General features: G+C 32.1%; 1 long non-coding RNA gene across 1 annotated transcript; it reads left to right on the top strand.

The window, feature by feature from the left end:
- The first annotated feature begins 7,556 nt into the window (after positions 1-7,556).
- On the top strand, positions 7,557-9,573 carry LOC101244116 (uncharacterized). The gene is made up of 3 exons (XR_183107.4): positions 7,557-7,677; positions 8,703-8,778; positions 9,187-9,573. It is a non-coding gene; the product is annotated as an uncharacterized lncRNA (long non-coding RNA).
- The last annotated feature ends 7,263 nt before the right edge of the window (positions 9,574-16,836 follow it).

Raw genomic sequence — 16,836 nt, 5'->3', positions numbered from 1 at the left:
GGTTCACAATTTTGTAAGAATGAATCCTCCCGGTTTCACCAGATCAAGCACTACTGAGGATTCGGAGAACTTTGTGGAAGAGTTGAAGAAGGTATTTAAGGTGATGCATGTGTTGAATGCTGAGAGGGTCTAACTGGCTGCATTTTATTGAAGGATGTAGATATAACATTTTTTTATCAATGAAAGGAAGGTAGAGCTGAGGGTGCACCACATCCAAGTTAGGCTTGTTTTGAAAAAGCCTTCTTGGGGAGGTTCTTTTATCGCGAACTGAAGGAAGCAAGGGTAAGGGAGTTCCTTACTATGAATCAAGACTCCATGAGTGTTCATGAGTCTCAATATGCCCCAGGGATGGTGAAGGACATGGGGAGAGAATGATCTTATTTGTTGCCTGGTTTGGTCATGCTTCAAGTAAGGAAGGTAGGGTTGCCATATTATTAGGTGACATGGACATATTTAGGATGATGGTATATGTGCAAAAAGTTGAAAAAGAGAATCTGAAAGACATAGAGGAGTACCAAAACAAGAAAGCAAAGACCGAGAAAGAGTATGGCCAACAAAATGGTGCTTCAAGTAGACTACAATTCAAGAAACCAAAGGAGCATGCACGATCATTTGCTAGTGCACTTGTACTCAGAAATCGAGGTGAGTATAGTGGCTAGAACTCGCAGCACTTCAAGGATAGACCGACTCAGTCTCATGGTAGTGTGGCACAAGGAGGAAGTAGGGATCATGCATGTACTAAGTGTGGTAAACAATACCCAGTAAATTGTCGTGATGGCCAGATACAGTGTTGAAAGTGTGGTTAAGAGGGTCACTTTATGAGAGAGTGCCCCAAGGACAAGCAGTGTGGTGCAAAATTTGGGTAATAGAGCCATCACTTGCTCCGCCAAATAAAGTTGCACCTAGAGGAGCCACTTCTTGTACACGTGGAGGGGCAAAGTGCTCTCTGCAATCACTAGCCGCCAAAAGTAAGAGAACTCTCCAGATGTTGTTACGGGTATGATCAAAATCTTTATTTTTTATGTTTATGCTTTATTAGACTCAGGAACAAGTTTATCCTTTGAAACTCCTTATGATGCAAATCAGTTTAAAATTCTCCCTAAAAAGCTTTGTGAACCCTTTTGTGTTTTTATGCCTGTTGGGGAGTCTATTTTAGCGGAAAGAGTCTATCATGATTGTCAAGTTTCTATCAATCATAAGAACACCATGACTAATCTAGTATAATTGGACATGGTAGACTTAGATATCATTCTAAGTATGGATTGGATCCATGTTTTTTATACATCACTAGATTGCGTAACTTGAGTCGTCAAGTTTCAAATTCCAAGCGATTCGGTCATAGAGTGGGCTAGTAGTTCAGCAATCTAGTGTTGAGGGTCATTTCATTTCGTATCTTAAGGCAAAGAATTTAATTTCTAAGGGATATATCTATCACTTAGTCCGAGTTAATGACTTAAGTGTTGAGGTACCTATTCTTCAGTCAGTTCCTACAGTCATTAAGTTTCCAGAATTCTTTCCTAATGATCTACCCGGAGTCCCTCCTAAAAGAGAGATAAAGTTTGAAATAGACGTCGTCGCATATACTTGTCCTATCTATATTCTGCCATATAGAATGACACCAACATAGTTCAAAGAGATAAAATGAAATTAAAAGATATGTTCGACAAAGGTGTCATTCGTCCAAGTGGCTCACCTTGGGGCGCTCCGATCTTGCTTTTAGGAAGAAGGATGGGTCTCTTAGAATGTGTATATACTACCGTAAGTTGAATAAAGTGAGCATCAAGAATAAATATCCTCTTCCAAGGATAGATGATCTTTTCGATCAACTTCAGGGTGCTTCTTGCTTTTCCAAGATTGACCTCACATCAGGCTATCATCAGTTGAAACTAAGGGAATGTGAAATTCCCAAGAAAACTTTTAGAACAACGTATGGTCATTATTAATTTTGGGTTATGTCCTTTAGTTTGACAAATGCACCTGCGGCGTTCATGGATCTTATATATAGAGTGTTCAAAACTTATTTAGATCAGTTTGTTATCGTCTTCATCGATGACATAATGGTTTATTCAAGGAATGAAGAACATCATGGTACTCACCTGACGATTGTTCTTTAGACTTTGAGATATAAAAGAACTATATTTCAAGTTCTCCAAGTTGATTTTTGGCTTCAGTATGTGGCATTCTTAGGCCACATTGTTTTTGGTGAAGGTATTAGACTTGACACTCAAACGATTGTGGTAGTTCAGAGTTTTCCTAGACCCAAATCTCGAACAGATATAAAGAGTTTCTTGGGCTTGGTTGGGTATTATAGATGATTTTCTGAAGGATTCTCATTTATATCTTCTCCTTTGACCAAGTTAACTTAGAAGACAATCAATCTTCAATGGTCTTAAGCTTGTGAAAAAAAATTTAGGAGTTGAAAAAGAGATTGACTATTGCTTCGATTTAGATCTTACTAGAGGGTACTCAAGTCTTCATGGTGTACTGTGATGCATAAAGAGTTGTCATGTGCTGTGTGTTAATGCAGAGTGACAAGGTTATAGCTTATGCCTCTAGACAGGTGAAGAATCATGAGAAAAATTATCCAAATCATGACTTAGAATTGGCTGCAATAGTGTTTGCTTTGAAGATATGGCATCAGTATTTGTTTGGTGCTCATGTGGATATATTCACTTATCATAAGAGCCTCCAGTATGGTGTTCACTTAGAAAGAGATCAATCTTAGATAGAGGGGGTGGTTGGAATTACTCAAAGATTATGACATTAGTATTCATTACCACTCATGTAAGGCAAATGTGGATGTTGATGCCTTACCCCATGTCAAGGAAGAAAAAATGTAGTTGGCAAAAGATGTGCACAGACTTGCAATTTTGGGAGTCAGCTTATGGATTCCAACGAAGGAGGCATAATGGTGATTAATGGGGCTGAATCATTATAAGTGTCATAGGTGAAAGAGAAGAAAGATCAAGACCCTATTTTCCTTGATTTGAAGGCAAGTGTCCATAACCAAAGAGTATTGGATTTTGAGCAATGTGGAGATGGTGTGTTGAAGTATCAAGGTAGATTATGTATACCTAAAGTAGATGGACTCCAAGAGACAGTCATGGAGGAGACTCATTGGTACAGATATTCAATTCATCTGGGTTCCACCAAAATGTACTGTGATTTGAACGAGGTGTATTGGTGGGAAGACATGAAGAAAGATATTATTCAGTTTGTTGGCAAGTGTTCAAATTATCACAAAGTGAAAGTGGAACACCAAAAGCATTAAGGTTTAGCTCAGTATGATTAATATGGACTTCATCACAGGCTTGCCAAGGTTTCGAAGGCAACATAATTCCATTTGGGTGATTAGCAATAAAATGACAAAGTCAACTTATTTCTTGCCGGTAAATACTACCTATTTGGCCGAAGATTATCCTAAGTTGTACCTTCAAGAAGTGGTAAGACTTCATGGAGTTCCAGTATCCATTATTTTAGATAGAGGTGCACAACTTACTATGCAATTCTGGAAATCTTTCCAGAAAGGTTTGGGTTCATAGGTGAACTTGAGTAATGCTTTTCATTCTCAAACAAATGGAAAAGCAGAGCGTACTATCCAAACCTTATAAGATGTGTTGAGAGATCGTGTGATCGACTTTAAGGGATATTGGGATGATCACTTACCTTTCATTGAGTTCGCGTATAACAATAGTTATCATTCGAGTATCCAAATGGTTCCATATGAAGCTCTTTATAGGAGAAGATGCAGATCTCCTATTGAGTGGTTCAAAGTTGGTGAAGAAGGGTTGATAGGACAAGATATAGTTCACCAAGCTATGGAGAAGGTAAATGTAATTCAAGAAAGTTTGAAGACGACACAGAGTCGCCAAAAGTCCTACACAAATGTTAGGATAAGACCATTAGAGTTTGAGGTAGATGATTGGTTGTATCTTAAGGTTTAACCTATGAATGGAGTTATGATTTTTGGTAAGAAGGGGAAACTTACACCCCGATATATTAGTCCTTACAGAATCTCCAAGAGAGTGGGTAATGTAACTTATGAGCTGGAGATACCCCAAGAGTTTGAAGCAGTTCATGTTGTATTCCATATTTCTAAGCAGTTCATCTTGAATTCCATATTTCTATGTTGAAGAAGAGCTTGTGTGACCCTTCATTTATAGTAACAACAGAGAATGTTGAAATTAAGGACAACATATCTTATGAAGAAATTCCAGTTCAGATTTTGAATCATCAAGTTCGCAAATTCAAGACAAAGGAAATTGCTTTAGTCAAGGTCCTTTGGCCAATTCATTAAAGAAGTTATTTAGGAAGCTGATACGGATATGAAGAAGAGATATGCACATCTCTTTGAATTTGGAGAGAATGTAGATCAAGGTACTAAATTCTCTTCTTATCTCTTTCTAAGGATATGTATAAGCAAGTTATTACTTGCTTTTGTTTGTTGAGTGCTGAAATGATGTTACCCTTAGCTTAGTGAAAAAATTCTCATTCGAGGACGAGTGTTCCCAAGGGTGAGATATTGTAACATCTCGTAACCAAAATTAACTAAGAATAAGCTAAGAAACCAAGAATAATTAGTTTTGAAAATAAGTAAGGAAATCGAGAAAACTTCCAGATTTTAAAAGTGATTTTTTGGTAATTTTCAAATGATCATAACTTCCATCTCAAGAGAAGTTTGGATGATTTCTTTATATTTATGGAAATCTCTTGGGAAGATCTTTCCAACGAAGCCACGTTGCTAAATTCCAAGGTCATATAAGGAATATATGACCTTTGGAAGTTGAACTGTTAGACAAGGGAAAGTCCAAATTCAAATTTGTTAAGGGTATTTTGGTCTTTTCCTAAATAAATTATTAATTACGTTTTTGGGGTAATAAGTTTGATACCTAAACTGATCCCAATCAGTTTACACATTTAGAAAATAAGTTAGGGCTTTGAAAGAAAGGAAAAAAGAGGAGAAGGAAGTAGAAGACGCAAGAAGGCCAAGAATTCGTTGCATGGATTTCATCGGGGGTGATCCCTATCAGGTATGTGAGATATGTTGTTGTGTTGGGTTACTACACCTACACACCAATTTACTAAATTCAGCAAATTTATGGGTTATCTCAAGTTAGAAGTCAAGATCTTGAAGGAAAGTTTTGTTTTCTTATTGATTGGATTGTTCGCTGCCATTGTTGGTGACATTCTTGTTTTTTTGAGGTATTTTGAGCGGAATTTAGTAAATTTTGATAGTACTAAGGGTTCCCAGCATTTAGTGAAAGAACTAGGAAGTTTTGGAGATCTGAAGCTGCAAAAACGAGTTGAAAAAGTCGTCACACACACCTCGGTAGGGGTGGGAAAGGCGCACCTACAGTACACTAAAAATGTCCTCAGTGAAGCAAGGACTGGCGAAGCGCGCCAGCATTACGCCCAACCTAGTGTTTTTCATTCAGTTTTTGTAGTTTAGCCTTTTTAAGTCTTTCAAAGGCACATTACCATCTTTCAGTGATTCTAATCACTTCAAATGATTTCTAAACACCTAGAAATTATCCAAGAACTCAAATCATGAACCTTGAATCCATAATTCAAATTTAAGGGAAGTTAGAATCAAAGTCAAGAAAGTAAGAAGTCAAGTTTAAAGTTATGAAGTGAGTAAAAGGAAAGGTTATAAATTTCTCAGTGTCTTACTTAAATGTTTAACTTCGTTTTAAGGCTCAATTTCAATTTAAGGAAAAGAGTAAAAGGTGAGTTCTTTTGTCAAAAAGGTATAAGGAAACTAAGTATTCCCTATAAGTTAAAGGTTCAAGTTAAGTAAAGATCAATAGTTGAGTTCACTTCTCTAAAGTTATGAAGGGGACTAAGTACTCCTCAAAGGTTGTGAAATGTTTCACATTTAAGTTAAAAAGGAAACTAAGATGTTTCAAAGAGTTTTGAACTAAAAGAGGGGAACATTGTTTCCAAAAGGAGTTTTTTAAAGCTAAAGGGTTCACTAAATTATCTCAACCCATAGGAATGAAGTTTTATTTAAAACTATGAGCTAAAGTATGTTTTGGGAGTAGTATTGAGCACCGATGTGAGTATGAGAATTCAGATAACTCAAGTCCCCATGTAAGCCGTGTACCATCATGGGTATTAAGGTATCATACTTTTTAGATAATCACGTAAGGTTAGCTAGTGGATCCACTAGGTAGAGGATGTTCTATGCGATGACAAAGTATAGGACAGTTTTGGTAGCGTGGGCAAGACATAGTATCACCACTTAGGCTCATAGTGGTGGTTGGCGGTTAGAGAAACTTCCACAAAAACTTTCATATGTAAGTAAAGTTGAGTTTACTATTTTTATATCTTTAATGAACCAAGAGTTGCACAGTTTTATCAGTTTTATATTTATATATTGCATATTTTCGTAATGCTTTACATTGAGTCGTTATATTATGACTTGAGCAGAGCAAAGGTAAGTTCCTCCTTACTTAATTTCAAGATTTATAATTGTACTTAGCATTCCAACTCGTATACTTGTACATTCAATGTACTGATGTCAGTTAGTCTATATCATTTTATGATGCAGACAGAGGTAAACAGGATCAGCACGCGGTGCTTCGTTGATCCAGATGCCGGTAACCAGGATGAAGTAAATTGAAATTAATCACAATTTCAATATTATTCATGATTTTAATTGTATAAAAAAATATCATTTCGCTATCTTAAATAATGATTTTGAAAAACGTACACATAAGGCTCGATAAGCTCAACATTGAACACCAATATAAGCACATCACTCAACTTAAACATGTTTCAATTTCTATCGCTAAAGAAGCCACTAAAAATAGATTTAGAATTTTTGCTAATAAGAAATTTTATCCTATTTCAAGTTTACCTCTAAAGCAACATTTTCTGATAATGATGAGAGTAATCTCCCACAATATCTGTTGGCAGGTCAACTATCAATACATATATCAAACTTAATTAATAAAAATATATGGTATATTGTGTTGTGCGAAGAGATAGGAAAAATATCAGCTTAATTTTATGTGAATTTGGACGGCAACTTATGAACATAGAAAATGTATTTTTATTAATTAACTTAGTCATTTATTGAGTACTAAATATGTCATCCTTTTCATACTAGAAAATATAAAATTAGGTACATAATTTTTTTCAGTAATCCCTGGTTAATCGATAACAAAATAGTTTTTAGCTAGTCTTGTAAAAACTCTGATAGAATTAATTCCATATATGAATTTACAAAGCAAGTACTTGATAATGCAGAAACAGAAAGTAGATGACAATTAATATCTGGAGTACTCCAAAAATCATGAATTACTTCAATAAAGTACAAAGTTTTGGTTTAGTAACTAATTTTGTCACGACCCGCTATGTCATTTTGAGCACTAGACGTTCGGTTTTCGTAATAGAGTCCTTCCTTAAAATATTAAATCGAAATTTTGAATAATTCGTTTAACTATGGTTATTAATCAACATTAATTCGTTAAATGGTTAATTTATTGATATATAGTAAATGGGCAAAATCTGAAAATCATTTAAAACCCTTATTTGGCCCAGGTATAAAATTAAATTAACTAAAAATTTTATTCTTATTTTCTTCTTTGCTTCTAACGCAAATCCATTGCGGCTGATATTTTCGAAGAAAAGTCGATCTCAACATTGACAACAATTAAACAAAAAATTCTTCAGGTAAAGTGGTTCAACTTTTTGTCTTACTAGAATAAATCCTAATTAGTAGATATACTTTAATTTACTATTATTTTAAAGGAAAAACTTGTTGGGTGTTGTTGGAAATTGTCGGTTCTATGAAAATTCTTTAGAATTACACTTAATATTGACTTATTATTGAGTAGAGATTCTATATTATTATTATTTTTGGTTAATAAGTTGATTTATACATTTAATATAGTAATATAAATTCATAATCTAGAGGAGTTCAATTGTTTGACCAACCACGATATTAATTTTGGTGAATTAGTTTGGTTTGCATTTATATTTTGGCCATTATATCAAATTCAACTTTTCAAGAGATCTTTGAGATGCTATATTATATATATATATATATATATATATATATATATATATATATATATATATATATATATATATATATATATATATATATATATATATATATATATATATATATATTTGTACATTAGCATTAATTGGTGGAAGTGGCTTTAGCCATTAAGTGTTTCTGTTGTAAAATAATTGACTTAAAATAGGCCCCACAATCAAGAAGACAAAATTTTAGTCACAACAAGCATTGACGGCAAGTAGTATTAAGATGTTGTTGATGTTCAGTGATAGTGTTAATTATTAAGGACATTATTTATGATGGATTAGTATAGTTTTGTTATGTTTTTCACCTTGGTTCATCATCCAAGGTAGGAATATGATTTCTCGTTGAATTATCTTTATTCTCATTACATCATTATTAGGTTTTGATATATTAAGACAAGTAATTAAATATTAGATTTATTGTATTAAATCAATACTATTAAAATTTTGATATTTTATGAAATTAGGACTTAGTCATAGACTTGAAAGTTAGAAAATATGAAACTTGGTATATTGGTTGGTACAAGATTAGAAACTTGACTATAGATTCGTGCTCTATGATTTTAGAATGATTCCGGGATCTAGGCTAGATGTATATCAATATGAATTTCTATATAACGACTTACTTAAGAAACATGCATATGTGATAGATTGTGAACGTGTTGAGGCTTTGCGAAAGGGAAGGACATAATCTTGAGGATTTATGACACATGTTCACCATTCGAGGTATGTTAAGACTTTCAGACTTGTTGAAGGAAGTTTTCCTTATTAAAGATTAAAAATGAAATATACAAAGGGATAAGGGCGAAAGATGTGGGCGTCTCGTATCAATGATTTGATGGGCATTGATACGAGTACCAATGTTATAAAAGGGAAAATCTATAGCTATAATATGTATACTGTAATTTGAGAATGCCAAAGCATATGGGTATTAGCTGAAGTATTTAGTGACTTGGATTTTTGTGTGTGGTTGTGTTCCTTTATTTAACCCGTGTAATTGTGATGACTGAAGTGATTATATGTCACAAAGACATTTGATTTATTGAGATGTTGTATCATCCCCATTAATTGATATCATATTGTGTATTTGCATTCACATGAGATTGAGTATGAGTAAAGGTCTAACACGTGCAGATCGTCTGTGTTGAGATCGAGTTGTGATTATAATTTGGGCACGTAGAGATTGTCCGTGTGAGTAATTGATTATGATTATAAGTTGGGCACGTGGAGATCGTCCGTGCTGGGGATTAGTTGATTATATGATAGTGTGTTGAGATCGTCCGCACAGACACATGAAGATCATCTGCGTCAGTATATGGACCTCGCGAGTCCCCCATGAGTCATGAACTCTCGATGTATTTCTGATGAGTAGCATGTATATTTGGTGGTTGAAAGTTACTTGATGTTTGATTACCTGTATTTGATGAAACTTGACTGATAATTGTAATATAGACTTCTATAATTAAAGAATTTATTTTTCTTATATAAACTTCCGTCACTACTTCTTCGTTGTCGGTCAATGTGATATCTGGGTACACGTGGTTTCGTACTCATACTACACTTGCTGCACTCTTTTGTGGTGCAGATTGGATTTCAATTTCAAGTGCATATCGTGGATTTTTCAAACCTGAGTTTTGAATTATCGTGGAGTTGTGGTGAGCTACTAGTTGTTCAGTGGCCCACACCACCTTCTATGTCTTTAGACGTTATCATTTTAATTTATTATTTAGACATGATATTTTTCTCATCTAGGTTTGTCATTTAGTTCTAAACTTTTATCATAGTTTAGAAGATTTTGTACTCATGACACTAAATCTTGGGGTAGAGATTGTGGTTTCCGCATTTCATACTTGTAAATAACTTAGTGATTAGATATTATGGTTTTGCATATTTTCTACTTAAAACATTGAATTGAATCGATAAAAGTATTGAGTTGGCTTACCTATCAGTTGGGAACATAGGTGCCGTCACGACTTGTGATTTTGGGGTCGTGAAAAATTTCAAATGACATTTGATCAATCAATGCAGCCCTAGTAAGCAGACAACTCAATATTCCTCCCATCTATATGATCTACTAACTAATTTGCCTATTTTCCCTCACCGCTAGACTAGTTTCCTAGATAACTCCCCTTTAATTGATTACTCTCTTTCTTAAGGCTTCTACCAACAACAAGAACTTTCTTGTGAAATATCTTGAGCGTACGGATAACTTTGCAGCTAGATCTAATGGCTATGTACTTGATGGTGTTGATGAATTTTGTCCTACTGGTGCACGTGAAACCCTTGAACCCTCCATCTGCGTTGCTGGTCATTGCCAATTTAATTTTCATAAAAAAGTTGAGGTGGAGTTAGAGGATGGGGCAGAGAGTCCTATCCTTTTTATTAATCATCCTAGCCACGATACTTGTTGAAATCACAAAGATCAATCATACTTTTTTTCAACACATATATCTCTCACTTGTTGATTTGATTTTTTTATAGGTCAAATGTGATTCGTGAGATCATCATGTGTAGAAATATGAGCTCTCTTCATTGAGAATAAGGTTGGATCCTTACCAAAGAGAGAGGATTCAATTTTTGCAAACAAGATCATGGGATGGAAATGGAAAAAGAGCCATGATAAAATTATCCCCTTTTGTGATGAAATTGGCATCACTCCCAAATTCTTGAAGAACTAAATTAACAACACATATGCAGAATAAGGCCCTTAGAAAAAATGTGCATCTAAGGAATAAGGATTACTTACTTATAATAAGTCTTTATGTCTTCTCTGCTTGTTTAATATGTTGGTTTCTTTTTTCTCATGTGTTTGATTCATATAATTTAATAATGTAAAGCATTGAGTTTCTTATATTAATTTATTTTTTTACTTTTTTTATTTATTATTTTACAATATTTTATGTCATAATTTCCACGTGATATCACATGTTTCAAATAGTTAAAAAAAGATAGATTTTTTTCTTAACTTGTTCGGACAAATCAATTACACGTTTAAATTAGCATGGGGAGTATTTATATATCACACACTTTTACTATTTAAGACAAAATTATTTATTTATTAAAACTAACATGACAAAAAAATATAAACATATGTCAAAAAAAAAAACATCAAAAACATCAAAATTTTCCTTATGCCCACCCTCAACATTTCTTCTCTCACTCTACCCTCCTCCTCTACTCACACCGCACTCACTAGCCTCTTTTTCTTTATTCTTTAATTTTCGTCACAATTCTTTATTTTTCACCACAACTTTAAAGTACAATTTCTTTTTCACTCGAAATCAGGTTAATGTTGTATAAAATTAATCTAAATAAATGGAAAAATAATAATAATTCAATCGAAAAAGGGCCTAAAATACCCTTAAAGTATAGGAAATGGTACAAATTACCCTCCATCCACCTATTGGCTCCAAAATACCCTTCCCACCTACCTATTGGCTCCAAAATAGCCGTGTCATCCAGCTTTTGGTTCAAAATTGACCACTTATTTAACGGTTTTAAATTTAAATTATTTATATATTTTTTTAAATACGTGGTGCTAAATTATTTGTTATAAGTTAACTTATTATTATAATTTATAAATCAATTCACTACTCACTCATTATTAATTAAACCCCTCTAAATTAATAAATCTGTCACATTATTAATGCAACAACAGAAAAGCTACTACCAATTGAGTGTTTTTAAAAATTTGAGGTAAAAATATCTATAGAAGTAAATTATCATACATTCAAGTTTCTAAACAAAAATTACCGATAAACATAAGAGTCTGACTATGTTCATCTTAATTATTCTTACGTCTCAATTATGTGATGTTATTTCGTATGTAAATTTTTTTCAAAATAATATATTAAAGGTTATAAACAAATCATAAATATTTATAAAATTATAATTAAAAAATGAATAAATTAATTAGGGATGTATTACTTCTTTACCTTTAATCATAAATTTTTAATTAAATCTTGAAAGAGAATTCTATTGAAAGTGTCGTCCTAAATAAGTGATTCAACCTAAATTTAATTGGGACTGCGATTCAGACTCGAATAATTTTTGATGTCATTTTTCAGTAATCTATAATTTCATCGTGTTTTGGTAGTGTTTATGGCGATTTTTAAATTATAATTGGATGATTAATTGGGTGGGTTTTAGTTTGTAATTAGTGAGTAGTGGGTTCATTTAGGAATTATATTAATAAATGAAACTATAACCAATAGTTGAACGCCAAGTATTTTAAAAAATATTTAAAGAGTTTAATTTTAAAAAAATTAAATAAGTGGATAATTTTGAACCCAAAGGTGGATAAAACAAGGGTATATTTTAGCCAATAGGTAGATGAGAAGGGCATTTTGGAGCCAATACGTGGATGGAGTGTAATTTTGTACCATTTTGGAGCCAGTATGTTTTGAAGCTTGAAAATTTTGAAGCTATGATGTTTAGAGAAACAATACCTAGACGATGATGGAGAGGGTTTGGGCCTATCAACGTCATGTCAGAATTTTTTAGGGATCGTCAAAGGCAATCAATCACTTTTGAAAGACCTCCATCCGGCTCCGCCACCATTTCGTGAATCTTCTTCAAGTGTTTTTTAGAAAATAAAGACGCATATTTAAATTAAGTGCAAGCTTTGCTTTCCTCCATTTTGAATCTTGATATTCTTCAAAAAAGAAGAAGTCTAGCTAGATGAAATTCATAACAAATTGAATTTATTTCAATGAAGTTGATGAAAAATTCTAGATTCTTTTATATTAAAAAATTGGTGTTCTCTACGTGGATTCTTAGTAACTTCTTAATTTAAGTTGTAACGTTTAATTATCTTTGAACACAACAACAATTCAATAAAGTATATCTTTTTTTATGATTTGGGGAAAATGCACAAGTACCCCCTCAACCTATGTCTTAAATCATAGAGGCACACTTATACTATTACCTATTAAGTGGGGTAATAGGACCTTAGTATAATATAAATGTGTCTCTGAGATTTCGGGCATAGGTTGAGGGGGTACTTGTGCATCGTTCCTATGATTTGGAAAAAATTGATTTGAATTTTGTTAAAGGAATCAAATTTTTTTCTTCTTTTTTCTTTTTCTTTTTTTTTATCTTGTTAAAGAAATTTTGGAGTTTTTTTATTTGGTGGTGGTGATAATTATATTGGTTTTGTTGTGCTTGGTTATAAGTGGCAAAAATTAAAAAAAAAAAACAAATATAATAAAGAAGGAAACATGAATATTGATAATGTTGTAATGATAATATTTGATTGTGGGTACAAAGAAGGAAAATCTTATTGCTAAGATGAATATATCCCAAACTTAGACTTTAATTTGTTACTTTCAAACCTTAGTTAAATATGATAAATTAATGATTGCGAGACAATTATTTAACGATGATAATATAATTATCGTCATATGATATTTGAGCCACAATAATAAATATGAGTATTTATATTTAACACTCTATGCAAAAATTATTAAAGGTTTTAGCTATTCTGGATGCAATAACATTAACTCAATTATCACTATATATTTTTATGGCTATAAATATTTTTGCTAAAATGAAACTTTGTTGATACTACATATCTATTTCGTTAAAGTGGTTATTTATACTAAAACCCACAAATTCAATTGCTTAAGTCATAAATAATTTTTTCCCACAAGCATTTTTTAAAATAAAAGAAAATTCCAAATTTTTCTATATATTTTGAAAAATGTATGATGACCTATTATATTTAAGTTTGTTTGTCCTATATGGTAATAGGTGAACATTTTCTTGTTATTACATTTACAAATAAAGAAAAAGTAGTAATCTGTTGTATCTTTAATTGTATTATATTCGAGTTTAGCTTAGTAAATGATTAGACTTGTGTGTAGCAGTGTTTGGTATAATTAACTAAATAAAAGATAAGTATTTTTAAAGAATTTAACCTTTTAGATGAGATATTCACTAATTGCAGTACAAGAAAGTTATCCATGAATAAATAAAAAAATGAACTTTTATTCATAATATATATTTAAATCATATCAGCAAATGTAATATATGATTAATTAGTACCACATTGAATTAAGTAAATAAATCAATATACATACCACATTGAATTAAATATTTTAATATGGACGATTCGGTTATGCAATGTGAAATCATGATTTGATATTGAAATAGTCTAAGTTGCCTCGTCGATAAATTACTTATCATTTTTTTATAAATATATATTTTATGATTACAAACTTTCAAATCTTCATGATTTTATATTGATTTAATGGTCAATAGTATAGTAGTAGTAGTTAGTTATTCTTTAATATAGTTCTATCACATGATAGAATAATCTCTTCATGCAAAACATGAGTGTTTTTGCAAAATTCGAAATGATGGTTTACAAAATATAAACTTATAGGTTAAGTTTTAACATTTTTTTAAAAATAAAATCATGACTTGAAACTCAAGACATCATATCTTATACCCTTCAACTATGTTTTGATTCAAAATTACCCTTCATATCTTACTATCGGATCACATCTACCCTTTCATTTCACGGAATAAAATGTGGTATTTAAAGTTTAATCATGATGCCACGTAGATATCCAACTAATCACGCCCATCCTACCCAAATGATTCAATCTTCCCCCTTCACTTACACCATCAACTCTATAAAACGCCGTACTATCAATAATAACGCTGCTAGTAGATAAATTGTCATAGATGAAATTAACAATTAGAGGCTTGTTCTGAGCAATGATCTGCAAAATCATAAACCTTTGGCATTTCTAGCAAGACTCCTAAATCGGTATCGTCAAAGAACAATATGGTAAGGGTAATCGTAACAAAAATCATCAGGTTGTGAGAATAAAGCTATATCTGAAGGTGAAAGAAATGGAAACAGAAGAAAAAATATACAACTCTGATCGTTTGATGGTTCACGCAATAGCAACAATAGTGAAATCATCGTCTTTTCAATGCTCTGATTGTGTGATCAAGAAGAGATTTTTTGGTCCAATACACCATCGATTCCATGAATAGGGAGATCCTGATTTTAACAAACCCAATTGAATTCTTTGTCCAAGAAATCGATATATTTCTAGTACAACTTTTGAAGAAGAAAAGACAATTTTTATTGAACAAAGTTGGGCTAATCTCAAAGCCATTGACATTGGATAAAAGGCTGAACCAAGTGAGAGGGGTTTTCGGACTGTGGTAACGAATGAGAAGAGAAGAAGGGTCTGGCGGGGATGTGCAAATTTTGGAGGAGAAAACAAAGTCAGTTGGGGCTAAAATTGTGCCGGAGAAATTATAGTTTGTCGAGTTGATGGTGGAAGTGAAGGGGGAAGACTGAATCATATGGGTAGGGTGGGTGTTATTAGGTGGGCTTCTACGTGGCATCATAATTATAAGTTTGAATGCCACATCTTATTCCATTAAATAGAAGGGTAGAAGTTATTCCATAGTAAGACATGAAGGTAATTTTGAATCAAAACATAGTTGAAGGGTATATGTGCTCTATTTCAAATAGTTAAAGGATAATTTTGATCCTTTTTCGAATCTATTATTTATTCACTACTTCCTATTTTGGCCTAATCTAAATCTAGATAGAAAAAATGCGATGAGTCCAAATGTGTGGGCTTGGATTGTAGCCCAAAATTATCGGTGCAAATTTTATCCGTATTTGAATATACTTTTTTAAGATTGTTCAAAATATTAAAGAAAAAACTTAATGAATGTAACTAACGATATGTAAAGATGCAAGTTTCAAAATTAACTAATAAGAAGTTCTAAATTATAATAAATAAGAATAATTATCGATAAATTTATTTAAAATTATAAAAAAAAAATTACACTAAATAAATAGTCACGAATTTTAAAAATGTTTGGCTAAAATTGAATGTCAATACCATGTATTAAAAGTAAGTTAGTGGATTTTGTTACTTTTAATAAACAATTTATTAAGAAAAGAAAGGAAGTCAGAAAATTTACTTAAGCGGACGCACAAGAGCAGAAAAAAAATCGATCTACAGGTAACAATTAGTTGATTGTTTTATCGAATTGATTTTTGTGTCAAGAGGGAATTTTGTATGAACTGAGAATTGGGTTTAACAAAGTAGTTAATGTTTTCTAATTTAGTTTGTGCGATTCGTGGGTCTTGGAATTATTGGAAGCAATCATTAGTTTTATTATTATTATTATTAAATTAGTCTAGTGGTAGTCATAACAAATTAAAGGCGGCAGTGGTGATTATATATTATTATTATTATTAAATTTGTAGTAACAGTGATAGTAAGGTGAAGGTGGCAGTGAGTGCAACGCTATGGTTATTATGTTTTTATTATTATTATTATTATTATTATTATTATATATTTTAGGTATCAATTGATAGTATAGGGAATTGAAGGTTGGTAATTGATAAGCTATGTTATGTGTTGTATGTTACGTTCTGGCGGCTTTAAGACTTGAGGGGACAAAAATAATGCTAACATTATTAGTATTTTTATTATAATAATTTCTACGTGATGTTAGTGATTATAGGTTAACCATAAGATGTGGATAAAGGGTTGGAATATAACATAATAGTGTTTTGGGAAAAAATGGTGTTGGAATTGTTATATTGGAAAAGTTGAAGCTTAACCCTATGGTTGAAACTTAAGAACTTGATTGTTTGTTTGAATGAGTTTTTGGGTAAAGCCTAAAAATATAGATATATGAGTTTTTTTTTAGTTTCGAAATCTTATTGTGAATACCTTTGGAGTACATGTATTTTGTTCATTTATCTTGTGTTTAGAAGTTTGTTTGTTGGATACATGT

This window comes from Solanum lycopersicum, chromosome 9, assembly GCF_036512215.1.
Source record: "Solanum lycopersicum chromosome 9, SLM_r2.1".
Taxonomy (NCBI): domain Eukaryota; kingdom Viridiplantae; phylum Streptophyta; class Magnoliopsida; order Solanales; family Solanaceae; genus Solanum; species Solanum lycopersicum.
This window is presented reverse-complemented; position numbering and strand designations above follow the sequence as displayed.